A 22,618-nucleotide genomic window follows, 5' to 3' on the forward strand; every position below is an offset into this window, starting at 1 on the left:
GGTGACAAATTCTGCTCCCTTAAGGCTGCTAGGTTACGAACCTGTATAGTACTTTACTGAATACTGTAGGCATTGGTAACACAACGATAGGTATTTGTGTAATGCATTGTGCTACTGAAACCGGAGGGCAACCAAGTCTGGGGCTCTTGCTGACTGCACCTCTCAGCCAATAGGACACAGGAGTTGTGCTGTAGGATAACTGTATATTGTCAGAGCACTGGTGATCTGAAAAGGCAGCAGGTTAGCACCTTCAAAACTGCCCTAACATTTGCAGACCAGCTTAGGATATTTAAGGGAAAATCTGGGTGTCCCTCCAGAGGCTGCTTGATGGTTCCAGGGATCTGTATGGAGTCTTCCTTCTGGCAACATGGCTTTTGGTGGTGTCAGCAACCCAGAAACAAAGACTGGATTAGCCTGGAGATTATGATCAAATAAGCCTAAGGGTATTAATAATCAGTTTCAGGGTACTTTTCTAAAACAAGGAACTGGGTGGGACAGGGGACATTCCAAGCTCAAGCTGCAGGGGGACGATGTATTGTTAAGCTATAGGTGAAGGAAAGGTGAGGCCAGGGACATTGCGAGGCCTTTACTATGGGGTCTGAACCGGGCCCTGCTTCACTCCAACGTTATAATGGCTACGACACCACTACATGATAGGAATTTTTCAGCTCCTTTATACTCTCATGGGACCACTGTCATATGTGTGGACCAAGCGTCATTATGCGACCTGTTACTTCAGGTGGTCTTGAAGCAGGGTCCAGCTGGGCCCCCTGTACTCAGAATGCCTCTGGAATGCCTTGTTCCCATCCAGGTGGGCTTCACACCTCCTGTGGCTGAGCTCAGAATGCCTCTGTCCCAGTTCTGGTTCCTTATCTTAGAAGACCACCTTGTAGATACTTGCTAATTACAAACTCTATCTCTTAGCATTTTCCCAGGTTACTCCCCCACCATCCCCAGACTGCTGGCACACCACAAGAGACATGATGATGATGATGATAATGGCGGGAGGGAGGGGGCGGGGAGCGTGACAGGAGAACGGACCTCCTGGACATCATGCAGCTTCTGGGAGAGTGCCCTGTGCCCTGAGTTTCCCTTAAATACCCCCATTCAGTCTGAGAATGTTAAGGCAGTTTTCAGAGGTATTAATCCACTGCCTTCTCAGACCACTGGTGCTCTGATAATAGATGGTTATTCTATGACCCAACTCCTGTGTCGATCAATTGGCTGAGCAGCGCAGGCAACACGAGCCCCTGACTCATTTGGTCTTCAGTTACATTTTCTGGCAACCACGGAGGGTTAACCTCGGGGTTTCTCTGGTAAGTCTTTTGGCTTGAGGAGGGTCTAGGGGGCTGCCTGGGACTGGCCAATTCCTTGCTTCCAGAGGACCAACCGCTGGAAGCATCTGTGGAGCGATTTTGCTCACCAGAGGGGGGCTTGTGCCAGGACCCACTTGTTCAGTTGGGGTACAATAAGCATTTGCTCTGTTTTCCTGCCTCTAGTTACTGGTTCCGGAAGCAGGAATGCGCAGCTGGAGGATTTTGCACTCATCATCGGCTCCTCCCTGAGGGCCTTCTGGGGAATCCTATGGACCCACTGGCGCCAAATAGTGACACTGCAATATCTGACAGGGCGTAATACTGAGACAGGTTAGTTAGCAAGTTGTTAGGTAGACAGGAAGGTCCCTGGTGGAATAAACAAAGGCAGCCATATCCTGAAACTCCAGGTTCTGAAATAACTCGTTCACTCCAGGACAAAAATGTAAGGGCACCCTGAGGTTAATAAGTTATCTCATAAATCCCGTTAGGCAGGACAGACAGAGTAGATCTGAGAGATGAAAATGCGTTACTTCTCATTAATCCCTTCAGGACAGACAAACAGAACAAATCTGATAGACAAATCCCGTTAGAAGGTGCCAGCCACCTTCTCCAAGCAGGCAAGAGAGATGTAAGAGCCTTTTGCCTTAGTCAGTGGGCACCCTAGTCGGGACCCTTCTCGCTTGAGAGCTGCAACTCTTTGCTTTTAATAAACTATCCTGTTTTGCAACTCCTAGCCTCTCTCTTGTCTGTGCTTCCATTTTCAGTTTTGCGAAACCACGATCCTAGCACTTACAGAAATTTCCTACATCATTTATTGGGGGCTCGCTCGGGATTGAAGGAGAGGAAAGAACACTGCTTCTGGCTTCAGGCTTCCATTTTAAAGACTCTCTCAAAAAATTGGGCCTCCCTCAGCCACTTAAAAGCGAATAGCATGGCTGCCAATCTATAAGACGTGGAGGCCAGGAGGGGAGGGCTCTGGTCACTCTCCTCTGGCGCTGAGCTGGGGGAATGTTGGCCTTAGTCCAACCGCCTTCTCTCTTGTGAGAAGGGGGGCCCAAAGACGGTGAGAGGTTGGGGTGAATGATCCTAAGCAGCAACTGAGGGGCTCTGGCCAAGACTACTCTGCAGTGGGCCCCAAAGGCTTCTATCTGTGGGCACATCACCCTCGTCCTACCAGGCTTCAAGCCCTCAGCCCCAAAATGCACATCACGGCCTTGTTTAGGAAACCAGCAAAGCAGTTCAAATAAGAAAACAGTTCAGGTCTGGCAACCTTAGCCCACAATTTACAAGCAAAAAGTCAAGAAAGAACCATTTTTTAAAATTCAGCACACAATTAACACGGTGCTTGTATTCAGTATTGCTTTCTGTTGAATTGTATCATGATGAGATAGGACACGCAGAGCTGTGGTCTCCAAAGCCATCAGGGCACCCTGCACCCCACCCCACCCCGAATCCCAGGGCCAGGCTGCCCCTGGATTCTCTCTGAGCTGCTGCAGGAATCATCAGCTCTAGTCACTCTGCGTCTCTCTTCAACTGAGAAGACAGAGAGAAGGACTTTGTGAGATAGGTGAAGGACTCAGGGGCTCATAAAACAGCTAAGATTCGAGTCCAGGGAAGGGACTGAGTGACCTGGTTGGAAGATGGTGATGCCGGGGCATCTTACACTAAATATTTTCATTGTTCATCTGAAATTCAAACTTAACTACAAGTCCTGTATCTTTTTTTAAAGATTTTATTGGGGAAGGGGAAGAGGACTTTATTTGGGAACAGTGTATATTTCCAGGACTGTCTATTGGGGAACAGTGGTGTGCTTTTCCCAGGAGTCATCGGCTCCAAGTCAAGTTGTTGTCCTTTCAGTCTTAGTTGTGGAGGGTGCAGCTCAGCTCCAGGTCCAGTCACCATTGTTAGTTACAGGGGGCGCAGCCCACCATCCCCTTGCAGGAGTTGAACCGGCAACCTTGTGGTTGAGAGCCCGCACTCCAACCAACTGAGCCATTTGGCTGCCCGGGGAGCTCAGTGACAGCTCAGCTGCAGCTCGTTTGTCTTCATTCTAGTTGTAGAGGGTGCAGCTCACTGGCCCACGTGGGAATCGAACCAGCAGCCCCGTTGCCCAGAGCTTGCGCTCTAACCAACTGAGCCACCTGTCTACCCCCAAGTCTTATATTTTATCTGGTGGCCCTATTCTTTGAGAGGTGATTTGAAATTGTTTGTAAAACTTTGGATTCAGGGTTTCAACCAGGTTGGTGGCCATGTCTCCCTGTGACTCAAGAGCTCACCCTTCCACAAAAGCAAGAGAAAAATTACAAAGCCTCATTAGGCCACGCTGAGTTGAAGGGGTTCTTTAGGCCTCAAGGGTCTCATCAGGGCCCTCTTTGATGGTGTCTTTAGCTCTTATTCTTTAGCTCGTTTGAGGGGAGGCTCCAACAGATCAACTCACACACCCTCTGTCTGCTCCCAGTTATTTAACTAACTGCCACAAACTGGTTCTAGGATGATCCGGTGGTTCTTCTGACACCTCATATTTTAACCCTCTAGAGAGTAAAGTTGAGAATTATTTCAGTGTGGGGCATGAACTGAAATACAGGGGCTTGAAAAAAGAAGAAAGAAGAGTAGTAATTGTGGTCCATATTCTGTGTGCAGCATCCTGGGGCTGGTGCATTTTGGAATCACCATTCATTGTCTTTTGGAAAGACAGTATGTTGCATTTATTTAATACAAACAATAAATATTTGTGTTAAATATAAATTAAGGGTTCTGGAATAATACTCCATAAACAAAACACCTAATATTTCTAGAGCATAATGTATAAATATCCACACTAAGTGGATAAATGGGGATCCTATTCAGTCTCCAATTCTCACGTCTCTTTCCTGCCAAATAACAAACTTCTAAATGAGCCACTGGAACCTTCCATGGTGCAGCCAATCAAGCCAGGCTTGGCCCAAGCACAACTTGGACACTGAGTGTTCAGGGGATTAAATATGCCCCGCTACTTCTTTCTTTGTATGTTACCCCACTCCAATACAATAAACTCTATTTCATATATTTATACTGAACTATGGTGTTTGTGTCCACAAGTGCATAGCATGGTAAATGGGTCGATTTGTGAGACACAGAGAATGGTGGCTTCCTTCTGGTAAAATCTTACGAATGCTTGATAAATAATAGGAAATTATCTGTTCATAACTATAACTTTCCAACACCTTAAATTCCATCCTGATATGTCCTACATCCGTGAAGAGTCTAAATTGCAACCAGGATAAATGCACTCTGTATAATTTGGTTACAAAAGGGATTTATTGAGTGGATATATGGGAGCCCAACTATCCATTAGAAGGATGGAGAGATGTCACGCAGATTAACAGTCCTAACTCTTTTTGAACCAAGTTATTGACCAGAAAAAAAAAGAAGATACTGCTGTCTCCAAGGTATGTGCCTGACATGGGGTCTTACTGCATGTGCCACCACCAGCAGCACTGCGTTTTCCGGCTCTGGGGAGCCATCCTGAAGCCACCTTCAGGTCGGTACCTGCAGCAGGAGAGCAAGGGCCCTCCTGTCCCAGCCGGCAGAATGGGTGCATCTGGTTGGCTGAGCTTGGGTCACCTGAGCTGCAAGGAGTCTGGGAGAGAGAATTCTAGCATTTCAGATACAACACTGGTGAGGTCTTTGGCCCCACATCGCATAAGCTCAGGTACCCGCAGACATAGGAGTGTGTTCCGATGTTTCCTATGGGGTCTCACTCCGCAGAACAGGAGGTCAGGACAGGTTCTTATGGAGCAACTCCCAGAGCCCCGTGATTAAATTCCCGGGGCTCTGCTTCCTGCTGCAGATGGCAGCCTTGTCTTGGGCAGCAGAGACAGCCTGTTGTTTCAGTGGCTCCGGGGAGAAGACAGGTTTTGTACTGGAGAAGGGAGAGCAGAGCTGGGATGTGTCAATCAGAGTAACAGTCCTGCATGTTAGGTGTATTCTCCATCCAGCACCCAGAGGGTCCTTCACATGTGTCACTGCCCTCTTCAAATGTCCCCAGGTGTCTTCCCATCAATCCCAAATCCTCGTCATGGCTTACATGACCCCACGTGACTGAACCCCGGAAGCTTTTCATCACCGGCTGCTGCCATTCCTCACAGCCCGCTCCTCTCCACCTCGCCGTCCTCTTCACGTCTCGAGCACGTCAGTCCTGCTTCCTTCAGGGTTTCTCACTCACCTTCTCCTTTTTCTACCCTGTCTTTCTTCCAGAGATTTCCTCACCTCTCTGCCCATTTGCTTCCAACCTCTGCTCTGATGTCACCTCCGCAGAGGCCTGTGCTGACCACTGTGTCTGCAACAGCCCCATTCCACAGCCATCCTCACCCCTCCTATCACCCTGATATATGTTTGTTGTTGTATTTGTGTCTGTGTCATACTGTGTATGTATTGGCTTGTTTTTGCTCTGCTTACGCCCAAGAGCTAATGTTCCATCATAACAGGGACTTTGTTTTGTTCGCGGCTGTGTCTTCAGCAGCAGGGACAGTACCCAGCACAGAGGAGACCTGCAATAATTTTCTGCTGAAATAAATGGGAGCAAATGAACGAATGTGACTGAACTTAATGCCATGGCTGCGGCCACTGGGGGCCTTGGGTCTGTCCTAAGCTAGTTCCTCACACAGAGGTTTTACCATGAGGGTCCGAAAATGACTGAAACTTCCTTCAAGGGTCTCCCACGGCAGAGGAGAAACCAGGAGGAGCTGGAGGAGGAAGAGGCTTCCTTGGAGAGCATCATACAAAACATACTAGTAGAACATTAGTGAAAATACATGGGGTTCCATTGTGTGCAGCCCCCCTCAGGGCCGTTTCCTCTGGTGCCCGAAACCACAGCAACGCACGTGAGGCAGCAGGACACGCCGTTCCCCAGGCACAGCCCCTCCCGTGCCTGCCCTTCCATATCGTGCCTTTATCTCTGTCCTCTTCAGGGCTCCTCCCCACTTCCCAGAGACAGTTTGCATTTGGCTGTTCCTTTCTGTGACACATTTTCTTCAAAACAACATCTAAGTTGTGATATCCAAGAGATGATTTGGCAAGAAATAATTAAGAGCAAAGAAAGCCTTAAATGCCTTACGATTCTGCAATTAAATAAACATGAATATGTTGACATATGGAAAAAAGGAACCAATTTAAGAACAGTGAAACTCTGCAAGTATATTTAATATGTAACAGATAAGGTATTTTTATTGCACAAATGAAGGTGTATAGAAACATCTATCAGAGATAATGCCTATTTTATAGAGCTTATCTCAAGAAAAAAATGAAATTAAAAGTATGGGTATTTCTTTTTCTTTCTTTTTTTTCCCCCTGTAGGGACAGGGAAATAAATGTTTTACTACCAGGAGTTCACAAGTTTGTGGACAGCACTCAGCAGTGAGGGTTCCCCGTGTTTGGGGAGGGCAGAAGAGGGACCCAGCCCTTGGACCCACTGTTCACACAGCTTCATGTTGGGGAGGGCAGGGGAGATGGGGGCGGGTAGGTGGGCTGACCCCAGTCTTGGGTTTGGAGAACGACTCCATTGCTCCTTAAAATCTCATCCTCTTTTTTTCCCTGTTTGCCTTGGCTGGCCAGGGTGTTTCCGGCACGTGGACAAGTCAGTAACCCTGCCCGTGAGCTGTTCCTCCTTCCCCTCTCGGGGTCATTCTAATGGGGAGAGGACTAGGGTACAGGCCAGGCCAGGGGACAGAGGGCAGGCCTGTGGGTCCTGGGACCGGACAGCAGCGAGGACTGGGAGGGCCACCCCTTCCCTGGTTAAGGACTTTTTGCTGAAAGGGCCAAGGGAATGTTGATGGGTGGACCCCATAGTCCTGTCCTGGGAGCTTGGAGGTCACTCGCGTGTAGACAATGGAGACGGACCATGGGCTTCCGGGCCCCTGCGACCTCGGCAGTGTCCTCAGATCCGAACATGGAGGGCGCTGAGGAAGTCGGGGGCCTTGGCGATCACGGCCTCGAAGTGGGAGAAGCCCCGCTTGCCGTCGCGGTCCAGGTCACCTTCCTCAGCGACCTCGTGGCACATGAGCAGCACCTCGTCCTGCAGCTCCAACTCGGGGAGCGTGGCCGCGTCGTCTCCAGGCCCTCCCTGTGATGAAGCTGCCCGTGTTGAAGTCCTACCTGGATCTTGAGGGAGTAGTTGGCCTTGAGATCTCGGGGGGCCGACTCGCAGAGCACAGAGAACATACCCACAGCCTTGGAAGGTCAGGTTCCCTTCCCGGCCCTCCACGATCCTCTCCTTGCCGGGTTCTCCGGAGCTCTGGCCTCGGGATGGTGAGGCCCATGGCACATGCTTGGGGCTCTGCCTCTCGTCCATCGGGCGACGCTGGGGGCCAGCTCAGAGAATCGCAAGTGGAGCTTGAGAATGTGTTTCCTATTGAAGAACGGGCGGTCCTGGCGGTTGTCCAGCTGCTCCTCAGGGAAGATGGTCTGTTAGTTCCCCTTGGTGCGCGCAGCCCCCCCGGGCCCGCCTCCCACTCGTGGCCGCCAGAAGCGTGGGTATTTCCATTAGGAAGTAAAATAACACCTAAGCAACATATTGTTTGTCAGAAATATTGAAATTATAAAGGGAAACCTTTTCCAGAAAATGCTAGCATTATTTTCTGTAAAAGAAGACATTTTTCACGGCAATAATAGTTTTTCATAGTTTCTTAATTTATCTGAAGTGCACAAATATTAAATGCACTGCCTGAAGAATTTATGTGTATGTAACTACCATTTAGATCAGGGGAGAGAAAATGTGCGTCTCAGGAAGGCTCCCTCATTCCCAGTCAGACTCCATCCAGATTTAACAATATTCTCAGTGTGATCGTCACATATTTGTTTTGCCTGTTTTGAACTTACACAAATGGGACCATTCAGTATGTTCTCTTCAGTGTCTGCCTTCATCTTTGCAGTATGTCTGTTAGATTCAGTTCTTTTTGTGTAAAGCAGCAGATCGTGTTTATTGCTGTGTAATAGTCCACTATGTGAATATACCACTATTTGTCCGAATACAGCTAATGGATATTTGAGATGTTTGCAGTTTGGGGCTGGAATGAATAAGGCTTCTCTGAACATTCTTGTACGTGTCTTTTGATGAGCCCACGAGTACATCTCCTCAGAGTGGATTTACCAGTTTCCAGGGCAGCCATAGGTTTACTTTCATAGATAAAACCTGTTTCCAAAGTGATTGTACTAATTTACACTCCCAGGGAGTCCCCGTTGCTACACTTCCTTGCTGACATGTGGTGCTGCCGGCTTTTAATTTTGTGCCATTCTGACGGGTGACAGGTTGTATCTGATTACATTTCTCTGATAACTTCTGAAGCTGTGCATGGTTTCATCTGTCTATTAACTATTTGATAGACATACTCTTATTTGAAGTGTCTATTCGTTTTCTCTTTTTAAAAATTGATTGTTGGTCTATTTTTTATTGGTTGTATGTTTTAGATGTGGTATTTCTGTCTGTATCTCACTTTGCCTCCTCTCTAACCCACTTTGTGTTGCCTTTTTACATTCTTATGTTCATTTGTTTTGATGAACAGAAGTTCTTAATTTTCATAAAACACAATTTACCAATTGACAAGTTATTTCTCTGAGGTGCATGTTTTCTGTCCTTTTAAAGGAATCTGTGTTTAATCCCAAATCCTATGTTTTCTTCTGAAACATTTATTGTCTTACCAACACTAGTTCTACAATCCATTTTAAATTCATTTTTGTATTTGGTGTGAGACAGTTCATTTTTTCCACATGGATATTTAGTTACCTAGCACTACATGTTGAAAGACCATTCTTTCTCTAATTGTGGTGGTGCTCTTTTCGAAAACTAGGTGACCAAACATGTATGGGTCTTTCTGGGATCTCTATTTTGTCCCATTGAATATTTGTCCTTAAACCAATATCATATTGTTTTATTACTGTTGTCTTATACATAATCTTTATTTGCCTAAATAAAAAATTATTTTCGTTACTTTTTAGTCCTTTAACAAGATCCAGCATGTAAATTTGCAACAAACTTGAAGAAAAACTTTTGGGTGTTTGATTTTTATTATATAAGACTTTAGTTAAACCAAATTGACAACATATACTGGGGAGCAAGATCTCAAATGCTCCCTTGGATGTTTGATTTTGATTGAAATGAATCACTACATCAATTGGGGAGAATTTGCATCTTAAGAACACTGAGACATTCAGTCCATGAGCATGAAGGGGTCTCCATTTATTTTGATAGTCTTTCATTTATTTCAGCGATGTGTTGAAGTTCTCAGTGTGAAAACCGTGCACACATATATTATATTTATTCCTGTGTATTTGGTCATCCTGACCCTTTCTTATCAAATTGCGTTGGGTTCACCTCCACTCAGCTCCTCAGTATGGCTACCGATGTTGCCGTCAGTAGACAGCGAGCGTCTGCTCCGTGCAGGGCCCTGGGTGGGTGCAGAGTGCACGTCTATAAACAAGAAACATAGGACGCAGTCCAGCACAGGAGACAGACAGTAAAGGGAAAATACTGCACTTTGTTTTTAAAGCGCATGTAGGAAAGTAAAGGGACCAAAGGGAGTTGATACAAAAGAGACTTGACATAATCTGGGGAGAGAGTGAGTGCTTCTGAGGAAGTGGTTTTTGAACTGACACCTGAAGGATGAGGCAGTGATCAATAGTTCATGACATAACCGAGGACAGAGAGATTGGTGTGTGTGTGTGTGTGTGTATGTGAGTGTGTGTGAGTGTGTGTGAGTGTGTATGTGAGTGAGTGTGTGTGTGAGTGTGTGAGTATGTGTAGTGTGTGTGAGTGTGTGTGAGTGTGAATGTGTGTGTGAGTGTGTGTGAGCGTGTGAGCGTGTGAGTGTGCGAGTGTGAATGTGAGTGTGTGAGTGTGTGAGTGTGTGTGCGAGTGTGTGAGAGTGTGTGAGTGTGAGTGTGTGTGAGTGTGTGAGTGTGAATGTGTGTGAGTGAGTGTGAGTGTGTGTGAGTGTGAGTGTGTGTGAGTGTGTGTGAGTGTGTGTGTGTGAGTGTGAGTGTGTGTCCTAAATGTCATTTTCAGAGGGGACAAGGGAGGCTTTAGTGGTAGTTGTGGGGCATCTGTGATGATGCCAATAAATTTAAATAATTTAGCAGATGCCCAATCACCCCATACAACTCAGAACTCCCAGCCCTGGCTCTTTCCAGCACACTGAAAGGAAACACGCATGCGTCTTTGAGCATGCCTGATTTGTGGGGGGTCAACTTGTATCAGTTGGTAATTCCTGATACACAGTGTTTCAACTTCCTTTCACGTGCAACCCCAGTCCAGACCCAGTTACAGGCCACAGCTCTGCTTTGTTGTGTTCTTCTTCCCTCAGCCCTAGGGCGGGTGACGTGGTTAAGTTTTTACTCCAAAATGTGTGCCTCTCTTGTCCCCCCTAGATTCCTAAGCCTGAGTCCACTACCTCACCCCACCCACCCCCACAAAAAAACACACCAAAAAATATGAAATTGATAAAAGAAAGTGTCCTTCTTATTTTCCATATTGAAGTATCAAGGCTTTTAGTGTTTTTGAGACTGATTTTTCAACATTTGTAATGAATTGTTCTTACTGCGTAAGTTGAAATAAAAGTTTAAAGTTCTCATGCTCAGAAGTGCATTGTGTCATTTGGTCCAAATCCTTTCATGATCTGCATATATTCCAGAACTTATGTAGTTCTATTTCATTTTCCAGGAAAGAAAATGGTAACAGCCTTGGGGGGCTCTGAAGCCTAAGAGGAAGAATCTGTGTGAGCAAAACTGGGTGGTCAGGGCAAAGGGCCCAGAAACTTGGGTCCCACCACATCATGGTCCAACAGGGAGTCTGATGCAGAGAACATGCTGGAGGAACAGCAAGTTGAAAAATTACTATCAGTCGGTTTCTGTGGCTGTGTTGGATCTAAAACAATCCAGCGTCAAGGGCAGAACTTGCCTCAACAGGCTTTCCAGACCTGAGTGGAAACTTTCCACTGCCTGTGACTCCTGACTCTTCTTCTACTTTCTGGTACCCGTGATGGAATCTTTCATGGTACTGCAGTCGTCCCCAAACTGCTGGTGTCCACCCTCACCCATGTCTCCAAAACATGGAAGCAGATACAAAGCTCAAGGTGATCCCTGCATACATATGGGGTGAGTAGAGGACACAGCTGGCCAGGGCACATTGATGGTGTGTGTGTGTATAAGAGGAAGAGAGAGAGAGAGAGAGAGAGAGAGAGAGAGAGAGAGAGAGAGAGGAGGGAGGTGTCACATTGGTTCTGTTTCTCTGCAGAACTCTAGCTGATATGGTGCCCATACGATTTTGGTGGTCTATAGGTATCTTTTCATTTTTCACTTCTCTGTCACTTTTAGTCCAACCTGCAGTGCTCGGTTAGTACAATTCTCTTTTTTTTTTTAAATGTGGCTATTTATTCTATAAATTTTATGGGTGGGAGCTCACTCCATTGAACAAAACCACACTGCATATCTCTTCGATAGAGGCCCTTCTCTGTACCTGGAGCCCCGTTTCTGGTACAATTACCTTAAAATTCTTAGATGCCCTTTAGTTCATTTAGCAGGGTCTAGGAGGTATGACCTTGAGATATTCAGAGGGCATTTTGTTTTGCTGAGGGCTCTATGTGGCATCACCTTAGATATTTCTGACATCTTAAAGAAAACACAACAGCCTCTCCGTGGATTTGATCTTTGCTAAGAATCTGGTATTTAATTTGAGAATCTTGTCATTTGGAGAGGCAGGAACTGAGAAACAGTTTTGTTTTTGAACTCAGTAAGTCCTGGTAGTTCTAGATACATCCCCTAAAGTTAGCTTGAAAACTGGACATTCTCTCTGTCTCTCTGTCTCTCTCTGTCTCTCTCTGTCTCTGTCTCTCTCTCTCTCTCTCTCTCTCTCTCTCTCTCTCTCTCCCCCTACATCTCATATATTTACTCTTATCATATGTGGTGATAAAGATAAACTAAAACTTTAAGCAAACATAATCAGTCCGGAGGGTTTATGGGAGGAAGAAGGGCTTAAGGAAGTTCTCTAGCTCTTCGGAATTGTGAGAACCCTACAGGAAGAACTCTGTTTACAATAAAGCTCTACGGTTCTAACTTCCATTTCTCTTCTATAAATATCCCTCCATCTTGGAACTCAGGCCAGAGTGTGCACATGGCTTGGCATCTCTCCATGCACTGTGTTGCAACCTTTCTTTTTCCTGAATAAATCTGTTTTGGTGATGAAACACCTACTTGATATTATATTTTAGTGGCCAGAGGCCAAAAGAAACCAACTGGTACATTAACTATTCTGTCTAGAAATAGTCTTAACTCAAATCTACCAGTTTGTTAGGTATATTTACTATTGTAAATGTTCCCTCAGGAATCAGTGCCACCAAAGTTTTGCTACTATATGATATACTTTTTCTCAGCTTCCATTATAATTTCCCCCCATCCTCCCAGCTTGCACCAGGAGTCATACTGAGACCCATCTAACTTTCATGAACTGTCCCTTGTAGGATCTTGCAGTGTCTGCCCACCACCCAGTCCCCAGCCAATACCATACGGTTTATGTCTCTCTCTTTTTTGTTGTTGTTAGTTTCGGGTGTACAAAACAAAGTGATAACCTCCCGTCTCCCACTCTATCTCCCCTTTGAAATCGTATATAGCTGTTACAATTCCACTGAGTCTATTCCCTACACTGTACTCCACATCCCGTTACTATATATATATTAAATTATAGTTGACATTCAATATTATTCAGCTTCAGCTTCAGGTGTACAGCGCAGTGGTCAGGCATCTACACTGTCCATGAAGTGGTGTCTCTAATAAGACAAGTGCCCATCTGATACCCTACACAATGTTTACAACGTTATTGATTATATTCCCCAAACTATCTTTCATATCCCCGTGGCAATATTGTGGCAACTAATTTGTACTTTATTTTTTAATTAAAAAGAAAAATTTTTTTATTGGGTAACAGCGTGTTTTTTTCCAGGACCCATCAGCTCTGCAACCTTGTTGCTAAGAGCACGCACTCTAACCAACTGAGCCAGTGGCCACCCAACGGCAGCTTAGCTCAAGCTGTTGTCTTTAATCTAGTTGTGGAGGGCACAACTCACTGGCACATGTGGGAATTAAACTGGCAGCCTTGTTAAGAGCACGTGTTCTAACCAACCGAGCCAACCGGCTGACCCTAATTTGTACTTTCTAATCCCTTTACCTTCCTCCCATGCCCCCCTCCCATCTAGCAACCATCAGTTTTTCTCTATATCTCTGAGACTATTTCTGTTTAGTTTGTTCATTTATTCTGTTCTTTAGATTCCACATATAAGTGAGATCATATGGTACTTGTCTTTCTCCATCTGACTTATTTCACTTAGCATAATATTCTCTAGGTCCATCCATATCATTGCAAATAATATGGCTAATGCTGCATTGTATAAATGTACCTCAATTTCTTAATCCAGTCATTTACTGATGCGCATTTCAGTTGTTTTCCTGTCTTGGCTATTGTAAATAATGCTGCAATAAACATAGGGGTGCATATATTTTTTTGAATTAGCATTTTGGATTTCTCTGGATAGATATGAGGTCTGACAAATAAGTTTGGGAACTTGCCACTGTGTGCTTACTTTGGCAGCGCTGTACAAACAGCTCCATAAGGTTTCATAACCTTGGTATATCAGTGTCTCACAGCTGTGTTCGTGTCAGTGTCTTGCTGAGTGGCGTTCATTATTGTTGTTGTGTGTTTCTGTGTGCCATCACTAGAATGTCTGATCTTGAATTAGGGCAATGAACAAACATTAAATTTCTTGTTAAACTTGGCAGAGTGGAAGTGAAATCAGGGACATGTTAGTCCAAGTGTATGGGGATAATGCCATGAAGAAAACGGCAGTTTACAAATGGATTAAACGTTTTTCTGAGGAGAGAAAACACGTCATTGATGAAGAGAGGTCAGGATGGCTAGTAACGAGCAGAACTGAAGAAAACATTGCAAAAATTCGTCAAATTGTGTCTCTAAATCATCAGCTGACTGTGAGAAGCATAGCAGACCAAGTAAACATCAATAGAGAAACAGTTAGGAAAATCTTAACTGAAAATCTTGGCATGAGAAAGGTGGGTACAAAAATGGTCCCGAAGGAGCTCACCGATGAAGAAAGGAGAGTCGAAGTTTGCCAAGACTCTTTGGAGAGTCAAGACGATGTTTTGGGCCGTGTTATCACTGGTGATGAAACACGGGTGTACCAATATGACCCTGAAACAAAGCGTCCAAGTGCACAATGGAAATCAGTCAATTCTCCCCTATCAAAATAGTTCCATGAGTCCAAATCTAGAGTCAAAATGATGTTGCTAAACTTTTTTGATATCAGAGGGATTATTCATTATGAATTTGTACCAACTGGACAAACAGTTGACCAAGTTCACTATTTGGAAGTGTTGAAAAGGCTGCATGAAAAAGTTAGATGAAATGACTGGAGCTTTTTGCCAATAATTCACACCTCTTGCATCACAACAATGTACCAGTTCACATAGCATTGTTTGTGAGGGAGTTTTTAGCCAGTAATCAAATAACTGTATTGGAACACCCTCTCTACTCACCTGATCAGGCCCCCAATGACTTCTCTCTTTAACTGAAAGTGAAAGAAATATTGAAAGGGAGACATTTTGATGAAATTCAGGACATCGAGGGTAATTGGATAACAGCTCTGATGGCCATTCTGAAAGAGAGTTCCAAAATTGCCTTGAAGGGTGGACTATGTGCTGGCAATGGTGCATAGCTTCCCAAGGGGAGTACTTTGAAGGTGACTATAGTGATATTAAGCAATGATGTCTGTAGCACTTTTTCTAGGAAGAGTTCACGAACTTAATTGTAAGAACTCGTACGTAAGAGTGGAATTGTTGAGTCATAAGGTAGAAGATTTTTGCCAATGACACATCTGATAATGGGTTAATATCCAAAATTTATTAAAAACTCATTCAACTCAACACCAAAAAACAAACAACCCAATTAAAAAATGGGCATAGGACATGAAAAGACATTTCTCTAAAGAGGACATACAGATGGCAAACAGACATATGAAAAAATACTCAATATCACTAATCATTAGAGAAATGCAAATAAAAACCACAGTGAGATACCACCTCACTCTGATCAGAATGGCCATCATCAATAAATCAACAAACAACAAGTGCTGGTGAGGAAGTAGAGAAAAAGGTACCCTCGTGTACTGCTGGTGGGATTGCAGAATGGTGCAGTCACTATGGAAATCAGCATGGAGGTATCTCAAAAAATTGAAAATGGTTTATGTCTCTTTATTTTAGCAGCTCCTCATGGCCATATACCAATTTCTGTTCTGGTGATATGTTGCTTCATAAGAAACCACCATAAATGCAATGGCAAAAACATTTTCATTATTTTGATTGAGTCTGTGGTCAGGAGTTTGGACAGGGCACAGTGGAAATGGTGTGTCTCTGCTCCATTACCTCTGGGCCTCAGCTGGGAAGACGTGAAGCCTGGGTGACTCCATGGCTGGAGAGGGAATCATCTGGAGGTTCACTGTGCAGACGTCTGGCACCTGGGATAAGACGACTCAACTGTTCGGTCCAGTTGGGCCTTAGACATGGCCGCTCCCTGTGCCTTGGGTGCTTAACAACTGGTGGGGGTCTGAGCGGGAGCATCTCAAGAGGCAGCATCCAGAGGGCATGTTCCACGGGAGAATTTGGACACGATGTGACCTTCTTTGACCTAACCTGGGAAGTCACACAGCACCACTTCTGTCACATTTTGGGGGAAAGTAAGGCTGACACAGAACCAAAGGGAAGAGAATTAGACCCCCTCTGTTGATGGGGGAGTGGCAAGGTGACACTGCAGATGAGAACGTGGGACAGTAAATATTGTTGCGTTCACCTTTGAAAACCACAATCTGATAAACAAATAAAAAGGCACTTCTCCCCTTGCCCTGCCCTACCTGGGTGCTTCCGTGATGTGTCACCATCTGCATCTTCACTCAGATTTGCCGATGTGTGTTTCACAGACATTATTGAGCACCAAAGATTCCCATAGGCTTTGATGACAATATTGCAAGTAGAATTTCCTTAATGGAGGGTGGAACCCTGCTTCTCATATATGTTTATCATTTGTCACATATTTATCATTCTCTCTGGCACTGGAAGGTAAATGGGAAATTCCAGTCACTAAGGTACGTGGGAAATTCCAGATCGGCAGGAGGGTTGTTTACTGGAAGCTGGTCTCCACATGCTCATTTGGATGAACTGGCTAAACATCACTGTGCTCATCAAATAGCATGAAGTACTCATACCCCACCACCTCCACCGTGCATAACTCATATTCAGGGAACACACCCATCCCAGGTATCACCTGAGAGAAGGCTGGCTTCAGTTTGCCCAAGGCTCAGTCCAATTGGCAGGGCTCCTAATTGACACTAAAACAAATACCCAGAACCACTAATCAGGCCAAAACATAGCCACATAGAAGGAAGTCTCGATAGCATGAAGCATAGTCACTGTGTGTATTCTACAGGTGAGGAGATCCAGGCTCATGACTGCATTGCAATATGGTTTACTTCACAGAGCCCAGATGTGTTTGCCTCTTTTCTATCTTCTAAGGATGCTGCGTATTGAAAAATAAAGCAAGGCAAAAAGAGTTTTCAAAATCATGCTTTATTTTAAATGCCCATATTTTAAAAATTGATATGATTAGCACAAAAAAACCCCTGCAAAGTTGGGGGCTATTTAAAGGCTTTATAATAGTATGACAATCGTGCACTGCAGGGGAAGTTGGATGGTAATGGGACAAGTTACGGCTGTAGGATGGACTCGCCCCATCTGTCGGGTCTGTGATGGTCGTAGTCACCCCTTAGGAGAAGGAACCTAGTGAGGCCTTTGGGGCTGTGTGGTCTGATCCAGGGCACCTCACTGCTTGGATCACCTGGGACAGGTGCAGCTGAAGTTTAGAAAAAATACACCTTGGAAGAGCCAGAGAGATTGGAACAAAATGAGTCCCTGGAACCCAGAGCTCTCCCAGGACCTGCCGACTTCAGCCGCAGCTCAGAACTGTTTTCCAGGTGAGCAGATCTTGGAGGACCTTGGGGCCTGGTCAAGAAGCCTGAGATTCTCTCCTAAAGCAGCAGCTTTGTCATTTTATGGGGCTGTGCTGTCCAATACTGCAGGCACTGGACACACTGGCTATTTAAATTAATTAAAATTAAATAAAATGAATAAAATGCCTCAGTTTCATTGACTGCACTTCAACTGTTCAATAGCTACGTGTGGCTGGTGGCTCCCATATTGTACAGTGCAGATAAAGGGCACGTCACCATTGCAGAAAGTTCTAGAGGATAGTGCTAGTCTAGATGCCTTCAAATGAAAATTCAAAGAGTCTCTCAGTGACTGAATCAGTAAAATTAACACAATGAAGAAAGATTCGGGTTTCCCAACTTTGTGGTTCTTCTCCTATAATGCAACCCACTGTGTGTGCAAAAGTCACCTGGACATTTTCTCATCAACATGTGGGAATTATCTCCACCCAGAACAAGTTCCTGGAAAATATATGATTCAGAAACAAAATGTTAAATTTTAAAATGTAGTCTGTGAAATAATAATAGTAATAATACAATTAAATTAAAAACAACTGAATCATATATTTTTGTTTCAACGTCCAATATTATTTATTTTTCCTAGAACCTGGATACAATTAACTGTAGCAAGACAGTGCTCAATATTCCTTAAGCCTCATTTTAGGTTCTTTGAACTACCTCCGTATTTGTAAATGTGAGAATCACATTCCAGTAACTGAAGTACTAAAATTTGACATACCAACAAATTTACTCAATATTGATGTAACAATACAAAACTTTATATGCAGCACTCAGACTTTAATATTACAGAACCTGGCCTTTGTAAACTACCTTACACATCGACAAAGTTACTCTTTGCTTATCTCTCCTAACTTATGAAGCGCTGCACCAAAAGACCCCCTCCCATAGCTTTTTACTATGTAACAGATGATTCCTCTTCTTAAGACAAAGTGAAAAAACCCAAAGTTCCCACCCAGAAAAAAACGTTAACCCCAAATTATCAAATTCTAAAGTTCCAGCGGCTACAACACCAGAAATAGGTTACGGGCAACTCTAAGTCTCTTACCTAAGTAGCACTATAGGAAGTTACAGTGTTGACCAAAAGAACACACAGGTTTCTCATTAAACTTTGTTTTACTGGGTCTCAAAATTCTGTGACAGATTTTCAGTCACGTTTTTTCCCATTAAAAAGTACTGATTTTAAAAACTCTTAACTTAAAAACTGGCACACACACAGAAAAAAATGGTCCACAAAGCATTCTCCTTTCCTTCTGAAGGTTTTACGAAGCATTGTAATCATTAACCAGCCTTTTACTATTAAACTTAAATGGCCAATTGAGACAAACAGTTCTGAGACCGTTCTTCCACCACTGATCAAGACGGGGGTGGCAGGTATTGGGGATAATATTCATTTAGCCTTCTGAGCTCTCTGAGCAGACTTGGTGACCTTGCCAGCTCCAGCTGCCTTCTTGTCCACTGCTGTGATGACACCCACAGCAACTGCCTGTGTCATGTCAAGAACAGTGAAATGCCCCAGAGGAGGGTCATCAGAGAAGCTCTCGACACACAGGGGTTGCCAGGAACGGTGTCAATGATGGCACCATCGCCAGAACTTCAGGTCATCTTCCAGCTTTTTCCCTGAATGATGATCAATCTTCTCCTTCAGCTCAGCAAATTTACAAGCAACGTGAGCTGTGTGACAACCGAACACAGGTGCGCATCCAGCACTGATTTGGCCTGGATGGTTCACGATAATCACCTGAGCCGTGAAGCCAGCTGCCTCCATTGGTGGGTCATTTTTGCTGTCAGCAGCCACACTGCCATGACAAACATCTTTGACAGACACATTCTTGACATTGAAGCCCACACTGTCCCCAGAAAGAGCTTCACTCAAAGCTTCATGGTGCATTTCAACAGACTTTACTTCAGTTGTAACATTGACTGGAACAAAGGTGACCACCAGGCCAGGTCTGAGAACACCAGTCTCCACTTGGATCACAGGGACAGCACCAACACCACCTGTTTTGTAGACATCCTGGAGGGGCAGATGCAATGGCATGTCAGTTGGACGATTTGGTGGCAGGATGCATTCCAGAGCTTCAAGCAGCGTGGTTCCACTGGCACTGCCATCTTTACGGGTGACCTTCCATCCCTTGAACCAAGGCACTTGGCTCCAGCATGTTGTCACCATTCCAACCAGAAATTGGCACAAATGCTACTGTGTCAGGGATGTAGCCAATTTTCTTAATGTAAATGCTGACTTCCTTAACAGTTTCCTCGTATCTCTTCGGGCTGTAAGGCGGCTCAGTGGAATCCATTTTGTTAACACCCACAATCAGTTGTTTCACACCCCGTGTGTAAGCGAGAAGGGCAGACTCATGGGTCTGCCCATTCCTGGAGATACCTGCGTCCCACTCACCAGCACCAGCAGCAACAATCAGGAGAGTACGGTCATGTTTTTGATAAAGTCTCTGTGTCCTGGGGCATCCATGATGGTCACATATTTGCTGGTCTTGAATTCCCAGAGGGAGATATCAGTGGTGATCCCACATTCACGGTCAGCTTTCAGTGTATCCAAGACCCAGGCAGACTTGAAGGAGCCCTTCCCCATCTCAGCAGCCTCCTTCTCAAATGTTTCGATGGTCCTTTGCGATCCCACCACATTTGCAGATCAGATGCCCAGTAGTGGTAGACTCGCCGGAATCCATGTGTCCAATGACAACGATGTTGGTGGGTGTCTTTTCCTTTCCCATTTTGGGTTAAATTTAGAGGTGGTTTTCACTACAACTCTGTTCTGGCGGCAAACCCGTTGCAAAATAGTGAATCATGAACTTTAAACCAGTAAAACTTATGGCGTGTACATTATATCTCAACAAAGTTGTTCAAAGGTAGTCAGTATAAAACTTATTAATAAGGCAAAATCACTTTTATATAAGTTTGTCTTTCTTTACCTGTGGCAGCAAATAGCAGTACAGTGCATGCAGAAGTCCTTTTGGAAACATGACAAGGCATAAATAAAAATATACATAAATAAACCACCAAGAACGGGGAAGGGACTAGATCCTACCAGTTTCATGGTTTCTCTCAGAAGACACAGGCTTCTGGGTCAGAGACAAAGGGCAGTTTCCTCCTCACAGCAATAGAGAGTAACCAGAGTATCAGCATTTGCACCTGTCCCCTGAGCCCCAATTCCCACAGGGCGAGGGAAGGGATCAGGTGACACCTGCAAACAGTGAGTTGCATAACAGGAGACAAACCCCAAAGTTAGGAAATCTGAATTTTTCATAATGGGCCATAAGCCAGCCTGGCCTTTGTCCTGAAGGAAGCTCTTGTCACTATTACACAGGACGCTAAACAAACCTATCCTGTGCTTTGGAGGGAGACACTCCTTCAATCTTCCAAGGCTGTTGGCTGCACTAATATCCTTGAAAAGAACCTGGAAGAAAAAACGCTCACTGCCTAACTGCAAGACATGCAAAAATGCAAGAGACCCGTGGACACCGTCACCAACACCAACAAACAATGTCATAACAATGAAACAAGTAAATAACAGATAATACAAGGGAGCAGCTGTGTGATCCCGGGACAGTACTGCCTGGATCAGTGATGACTGTGACAGTCCTGAGTGTAAGGGCGACACCTCAGTGTCACAGGAATGTGGATTTTCAGGGCTTAAAACCGTTGGGTGATGCCCCACTGCCTCTAGGATGAAACCCAAACTCCCCAGCATGTCCAGCAAGGTCCTTCATGATCTGCCCTGCTTCCCCGCCCCACCTCCTCCTACAGCACCACTGACCTCCATCATCCACCCCAACAGATTCCCCCCCCCTCCCCCCGCCATTCCCCAAACAGGCTTCCAAGCCGTGGCTCCTGCAGGCCTCTGCTTCCAGGCCTCCTCCGGCCCTTCATCTGAAAAACTCTCACTTCTTCTTCAGGGCTCAGCTCAGGCAGCTCCTCCTCCCACCTTCCCATCCTGGGTCCTGTTTCACCCAGTGATAAAGAGTAAGGACCCACGGGATGTAGAGCACAGCAGAGGGAATATAGTCAAATGGTATTGTAACAGCTACGTGCGGTGTCAGGTGGGTAGTAGACGTGTTGGGTTTCTCACTTTGTGAAGGGTGTAAACGTCTAATCATTACATTGTGCACCTGAAACTACAAAAAATAAAATAAAGAATAAGGACCCATTCTATGTGTCCCCTTAGTCCTCCTGCTTACCTCTGTCACTGTGCTTATTGTGTCGGGTGCTTATTATCCTAGTCATTGACCCAATTAAACTCTTTTTAAATTTTCAAAAGAATGCATATGCATATATAGGGTAAAACTTCCAGCACATGTTTTTAAATTAAAAATAAAAGTCTCTGTCCCTTCTTTGAGCTTCATATCCTTTTACAGCCCTCAGAGTCCAACGCTCTTACCAGTTTCTGGCTCTAGCACCTTCATAGTTGTTAAATACTACGTATGCTCAGAATTCTCTTCCATTATTTTAGAGTCCGACTCCACCATTTACAAGCTGTGGGATTTCGTCAAATGACTTCACCTCTCAGATCTTCTGTGTCCTCTTCAAACAGAGTGAAATAACATTTCCCCATGTTGGGATTATAAGTATCCAATAAAGCAAACACATTTGTAGATACCATGGAAACTGGGGGCTCCACGCATATTCCTTATGATCCAAATTGAGTCCATTTCTGGAAATGGTTGGATTAAAATGTTTCAGAACACAGAAACTTGGATTCTACTGCTTTAATTGGCAAAAATAATGATTCATTTCTATGAACTCAATTCATTTATATTAGCTTAATTAACAACCACAAGTAATTACCCCAAATATCACCAAAAGTACTCTCTAATAGTCTAACAGGCCATCAAGAGTTGCCACATGATATGAATCATTGAAAACAACTACTGTACTTAGAAGTTAACATTTAGCTCTATACGGACCATGGGCTCCTAAAGTAAGAACAACAGTGTGTGATAGTGGGAACACATTGCTTTTTCCTTTCACAAAGAAACCTATATTGTAATGTAAAATATATACAATTAAATGCATTAAAGTTACTACAGATATTTTCTAAATTGGATCCGAGTGTGCAGTGGTGCCACCAGGTACGACAGATGCACCCCTGGGATCCTTGCAGGGTTAACCACTCAGGGAAGTGAAGGGAAGGTGACACAGAATGCGCCACACGTACAGACAAGCCCAAGACAGAATCCAGTCAGAGGAACAGCTGAC

General features: G+C 44.7%; 2 pseudogenes; both read right to left on the minus strand.

Moving 5' to 3' along the window:
• Positions 1-7,230: 7,230 nt before the first annotated feature.
• Positions 7,231-11,384, minus strand: LOC109439727 (calcium and integrin-binding family member 2; annotated as a pseudogene).
• A 5,639-nt stretch (positions 11,385-17,023) lies between these two features.
• Positions 17,024-20,548, minus strand: LOC109439728 (elongation factor 1-alpha 1; annotated as a pseudogene).
• Positions 20,549-22,618: the final 2,070 nt, after the last annotated feature.

This window comes from Rhinolophus sinicus, linkage group LG11, assembly GCF_036562045.2.
Source record: "Rhinolophus sinicus isolate RSC01 linkage group LG11, ASM3656204v1, whole genome shotgun sequence".
In the NCBI taxonomy this organism is placed as follows: Eukaryota; Metazoa; Chordata; class Mammalia; order Chiroptera; family Rhinolophidae; genus Rhinolophus; species Rhinolophus sinicus.